At 44.2% G+C, this 6,237-nt stretch overlaps 1 long non-coding RNA gene across 1 annotated transcript; it reads right to left on the reverse strand.

Moving 5' to 3' along the window:
• Positions 1 to 4,944: 4,944 nt before the first annotated feature.
• Positions 4,945 to 5,682, reverse strand: LOC139066276 (uncharacterized). Its single transcript, XR_011519209.1, has 3 exons — positions 5,504 to 5,682; positions 5,159 to 5,392; positions 4,945 to 5,088 (listed from the first exon to the last, which is right to left on the reverse strand). It is a non-coding gene; the product is annotated as an uncharacterized lncRNA (long non-coding RNA).
• Between the last annotated feature and the right edge of the window lie 555 nt (positions 5,683 to 6,237).

The following is a 6,237-nucleotide window of genomic DNA, read 5'->3' on the forward strand; positions in this document are numbered from 1 at the left end:
ACCTTGTTAGATGATGACCATCTATCCAGCATGGGTGTGAATTCTTCCAGCTGTGACCCACCGCTTCAGTCAGAGGTCTGCATCCATCGTCAGTCCACCTCATGCACAAACCTGCTTATTTCACGGGGCGAGATGAAAACATCAGCCGCCGTGACACGCTTGTGGCCTCCAGATGTGGTCATCCTGTCATTTAAGGGGTTTGTGCCTGGACATCTTGACCTTTCTGTGAATGACCTTGTCATTTCTCAGTTAGTGACCTCTGCTAATACGGTGGCCAATTCTTTTCTCCTTTCACAGGGGTGTGACTTAGTCTCTGGCCTCTTTGCTCTCTTTCCTGTGACTTCTCTTTCAGGTGACCATGATGGCGCAGAAAATCCTGCGGTTTCCAGTAGCCCTGTGGTCAGTGGTGATATTGCAGGAGGCTCGGTGGTTGCTGAGTTCACCTCTCTAACGGGCACGGGGTGGCCTCCCGGCCCGGGAGTAGTAGGTGTGTGCAGTGATGCTCTGCTCAGGGCCCCGCCTGACAAAGGGGGGGTGCTGAGTGGCACTGAGTTTTCCGTTGCGGACTTCAGCCTGTTCGGGGGAACCCCTCCTCCGAGCGGGCGGGTCATTGCAGAAATCGACACTGACCTTCCACCACTTCAGCTGACAACTTTGACCTCCGACCCGGAGATAGGTGTGGTACCTTCTACGGGGCGGAACTTTAGTCAGTCTGTAAATACTCTGGTTAAATCGGGTTTTTCTGATTCTGTGTGGGAACCTCCATCATTCTTGGGAATAAAGTATTCTTGGCTTCAGTTTTCAGGGCTTAACATGTTCCTTTCGATAGCGTCATGTCTGTATCTGATTCTAAACATGATTAGGTTTGCTTTGACACCCGTGACACAACCATCCTTGGATCACTCTGTTGGGGTTATTAGGAGCGAACAATTCGTAAGCTTTAACTTACTTTTGGATTCTTCAATAAATTCTGTAAATATGGGAATATTTACTGATTTATTAATTAATTAAGATATCCTTAGATATCTCCGGGGCACCACCCTTTAATTAGAAAGGGAAATGAATCCAAAACCTTATCAGTCTTTCTTGAAGTTCGTATAGTCCTTGGAGCAGAGACTTCTCTTCGACACAACAAGCTACTGGAGACGAAAATCTGAATTTTATAACGTTTAATTAACAATTTGTCAAATGAATAAACAGTGGCATAAATGAATAATAACCATGTGATATAATAAAAGGATGTATATTCAAAATAATGTTCAAGGTGTTTTGTGTGTATGTTTCTAAATGGAGTCTTGAATACAAGATGGCTGACCCCTTTGTCTGGCTAAAGTGTGGGTGGCAACTTGCACTTTAACTTCCAAAGCACTTAGAATCAGTAGTAACTTAACCTTAAATCACTCAAAACATTTCAAAAGATCAAGAAACAATACAAAAGATTAATCACAAATTAATATCTTTTAGTTTCAGCCTGGCCATGGCAGAAACCATTTTAAGATACCAAACAATGATCAATAAGCAGTTTATTCTTTCAAAATGACCCGACGGACGTGTTTGGGACGAAAGAGGAAAACACGAAGCTACTTTTTAAGCAATAGCGTGGTTTTATTGCTTATTCTGGACTATAGAGGAAACGGAAGAAGAAGGAGAGAGAGAAATGAGTTTTCTGATCACCAGAACAGCAAGGCGTCCCCCGCTGTTTGATTTGACGGTTCTCCGTGTTTCTCCGTGTTTCTCCGCAGTTTGGCGTCGTCCGTCGGTTTGATGCTTTCTCCGTTGTTTGGCGTTCTCCGTGAGTGTTTCTCCACGGGCTGGACACAAAGAGAACGAAGTTTCTTTTGTGCTGAGTTTGACAACTTACAGCGTCTCTGAGAGCTGGATAGAGTTGTTGCTTTCCTCCGCAGTTCTGTGTCCTCAAACATCAGCTGAAGGGGAGCAGAAACGAGCAGATCTGATGGGCTTGCAGTTTAGTTTTTCCAGCGGTCCCGTGGGCTCAACTTGGGCACTTAGAGCCTTCGCGTGCTGAAGGGAGTCGGAGCGTTCGACAAGCGTGTCCTTACCGCCAGGTATCCTGGGCAAAAGAACGGAGTTTTCTTTGTTCCGTTCATGATTTATAGTCTTTGAAGTCACGGGAAAGCTGTCCAAGCTCCCGCCTCCCGCAGAATGTGTTTCTGGTATTAGGCGGTGACATCATCCCAATGCTTCTGTGTGCAAAGCATCATGGGAAATGAAGTTTCTTGGAGCTGATGTGATTATTTGCTTTTCAGAGCAATTTAAGCACAGTCATTTTGGAGAAAATCACTGCATAGTAATTTCCTCATGAGGTCAGACCCTCAACAACTCCTTTTCAGAACCTCCAGGTCCAACACCTCCAGATCGTTGGACATCTGCACACCTGCTCTTTCAGCACGACCCAGGTGACAATGTGCATCTTTTTGGTAATAGGGCTTTTAAGAGCTTAAGAACTATGGTTTGTTATGCTTCTCCTGTCTCACAGACACGGCATAAGTTTGAGAAACAAAAGGGGGGTGGGGAGCCTCCTCCTGCTTTGCGAGCATCATTTTCGCATCTCCAGTTCACTACTATTTCTGATCACAACAAAGTCGCCTCCGTTAAGCTGATAAACAACTTTGAGCAGGTAAAATCAGGTTCTGATCTAACAGCTAAACCATCAGCTTCGCTCCAGTTCCAAACGGGTCCTACAGGTAAACTCAAACAAGTTTCCCTGTGGGTTCGTAACACCAGATACAAACCGCATGATGACCAAATCTATTATGACACGGCTCCCACAGATAAATTCAAACTCGTTTCTCTGTGGGTTCGCAACACCAGATTCAAACAGCTTACTGAACGTATCGATTCTGACCGGATTCTTTTCCACTAGTAGGTGGAAGTTACAAATTCAGTCTTTGTTGGATGAATTTTTAACAAATGTGATATCCTTTGAGTTTTTTTCAGGTTACCTGCCTCCAGCCAGGGTCCTGTTACTAACTCACATTTTTAGGGATTACTAACCTACTGATTTACATTTTTAGAACTGATTTACACCTCTATCTTTTATTAGTGCTTTATGTAGTGTGATTATTTTTGATTACAAATTTTAATTTGCTGAAATTTGTTGATTTGTTGAAATTTCCCTTAAAGGGCTACAAGCCAATTTGCCCTTCATTTTCATTTTTTTGTTATGTGTGCCTCTAACCAGTGCAGCCTAATGATTTTCACATATCAGTTAGGATTTTATTTCTTTTATTTGTGTTTTCTCTGCATCATGTTTTCACATGACATGTAGAACAGGGTGCAGAACATTTCTTCTTTAGATAATTCACAAAATGCCTTCACATTTTCCCAGAGGTACCCATAGATATGTTTTTGATCATTTCTTTGATTTGCATCAAGCGCGATCTATTGTATGGGCTGTCTCACTTTGTCTCCTTCTCCGAGCTCGTCCGGCCTTCGATGTCTGCTTCCATTCCATGGGGGTCTCCGCCATCTGAGGGTCGTCTTCACCTCCACCTGGGTTCCTGTCACATGGGGCTTCGGTCGTGGTTCGAGATGGGTCGAGGTCGTCACTGGACTTCGCCTGGACTACGCCCGAGGGTTACATCACCTGCCCAGCTCCGTGTGGACGCACGGGCTACCTTATCCTTTGAATATACCTTTGAATAGTTGCTGATGAAAATTAACTGCTATTGAAATAGCTCTGCTTTCAAGATTTCCTAAGTGGATTACTTTACAATGATTTGCAACAGTTTTGGCCTTAATCATCTGATCAGGATATACTCCTTTCTACACGAGACCTGTGGAGACGCTTCATCTATAAAGAAATGTTCAGATATTTAGTTGATATTTAATGAAAATATGAAAATAATGAAATTTGAAATAAATACATCTTTGAACTAAACATTGTTGTAAACCTATACTTCATCTATCTCTATTGTTATGGATGAAAAAACACATTTTGAGGCTTTATAGATTTGCAAACATCTGTAAAGTTCAGAAGTGAGAGATTCAATAAAATAAAAAATTTAAAAACTGGTGTAAGAAATTTAACGAGGAACCTTGAAAAGTCACTCAGTTTTTATCCTGCAGCATTTTAGTCTTGTAATCCTATTCTGTCCCTTCTGTCCTTCACCATTCATCTCTTCATCTCTTTTCTTTTTATCTCTTTTCACCTTCATTCTTTCAGTCTTCTCCGGCTCGTTCTCTGTTTTCTCTGCAACTTTCTTATGTAATCGCTGCTTCCACCAGATATTAATTTACCGAAACGCTCTCCTGCATCTTATCCACATATTCGATTTGCATAATGTCTGAAAAATGGTTGAACAACAACATCACGTTGCTTTGATTTGATGCTGTGGTTCACGCGTGCGAGTAAATTGATTTTCAAACCTAAATTGGAGCGCTTGCTACAATAACGCAGGTTTTGGACATAAATTGGGCTGAAACGCTGCCTTTTAAATCAGACTATGGAAAATAACAAGCTTTAGAAGCTGCATGTGTAGTTTATTTTTGCTCCTCTTAATCTGTATAATGATTTATTTTACAAGTAATTTTGATTCAATTCAATAAATGACATAAATGGTCATAAAATGGTCATAAATCGACTTTTTGTCAAAAACCATAACTAGACATCAAAGTTGAAAGACTCCAGAGTTTAAAATAAAAATCACAAAAGAATAAATTAAATCATTAAAATATACATTCATCAGCTGCTAGTATACCCAGATAAGGTCATTAGTCACTACTGATTTGCTTTCAGTCAGAAAATGAACTCAGAAGCATCATAAGTGAATTCCTTTTTATGATTAATTCTCAAATAAATTATTTATTATTACAGATTTTAATGGATTTCCTGTCTTGTAATTAATTTAGGAGTTTTAGAGAAGTGTATAAAAACATTTCTTAAATAGAAGAAGCAGTTCAGTGATGCAAACGAGTGTCATGAGGTGGTGAAGTGATCTAACCCACGACATACAGAATCAGATCGGAGACGGTTTTAAAAGGTTTAAATAAGGATTTATTGAAGGGAAACCAAGGGAGCAGCGTAACGAAGCTGAGTTCTTGCGCAGGGAGGCTGGTGCGGGAAAACTGTGGACAGATCGGAGTTAAATCCAATTTGCGGAAGGATCAGGAAATCAGACTTGTGCAGAGGACTTACGGTCTGGAGAGGTGGGAACTGGTTTGAGGGAGGAGTGGTCCGGTCTGGGTAGCAGGGACTGAGATCCAGGAGTGAGACGTGGAGGGAGCTGAGCTTGGGGAGGTCCAGGAGGGTTAGGTGGGCAGCTGGAGGTGGTTCTGGCCAGGGGAGAGGCTGAGAGACGAGCGGGGTTGGAGCTTCAGATGATGCGGGCTCCAGAGTTCTGCCAGTCGAAGATGAGTGTGGAGGTTTTGTCTGGAGACAAAGCAGGAGGTCAAAAGGTAAAAATCCAATATCTAAAAACACATCTAGTTCTCAAAAAGTTAAGAGCTCGAATAAGTCACACGAGTGGCTGTTAGAAGGTACCCAGGTAGAGTAATCATCCAGCGAAGTGTAGGAGTCTCCCAGCTGCTTAAATACCCCTGGCCAGCTGATGAGCAGATCTGCTGCAGCTTGGTCACCTCCAGACACGCCCACCTGCAGAGGGAAACTCAAAAGACAGGGAGTGACAGCAGGGAAATACCTCAGACCGTGACAGTACCCCCCCCCCCCCCCCCCCCCCTCAAGGGACGCCACCCGGCGGCCGAGCAGAGGAGGAGGAGGAGGAGGAGCGGGCCAACTCGAAATCCCGGATGAGAGAGGGGTCATCGATCCATGACCGCGGGACCCACTGTCGATGTTCCGGGCCATAACCCTCCCACTCGACCAGGTACTGGAAACCCCGGCCACGAGGTCGCACATCCAGAAGGCGCTGGACACGGTAACCGAGGCCCCCGTCAGCGAGACGCACAGGAGGCGGAGGGTCGACAGGAGGGCACAGGGAACTGGAGATGACAGGCTTAAGAAGGGAGACATGAAAAACGGGGTGTATCTTCATGTGGGACGGCAGATCCAAGCGGACGGAGGACGGGTTGATGACAGCTGAAATCGTGTAGGGACCGATGAATGTGGGGGAAAGTTTTTTGCAGTGGTTCTTCAATCTAATGTCCCTGGTGGAGAGCCAGACGCGCTGTCCAGGCGCATAGTCTGGGGCAGGACGCCGGTGCCGGTCGGCCAGACGCCGGTTGCGTTCTGCAGTCCTCTGTAGGGCCTGTTGCGTG

This window comes from Nothobranchius furzeri, chromosome 2, assembly GCF_043380555.1.
Source record: "Nothobranchius furzeri strain GRZ-AD chromosome 2, NfurGRZ-RIMD1, whole genome shotgun sequence".
In the NCBI taxonomy this organism is placed as follows: Eukaryota; Metazoa; Chordata; class Actinopteri; order Cyprinodontiformes; family Nothobranchiidae; genus Nothobranchius; species Nothobranchius furzeri.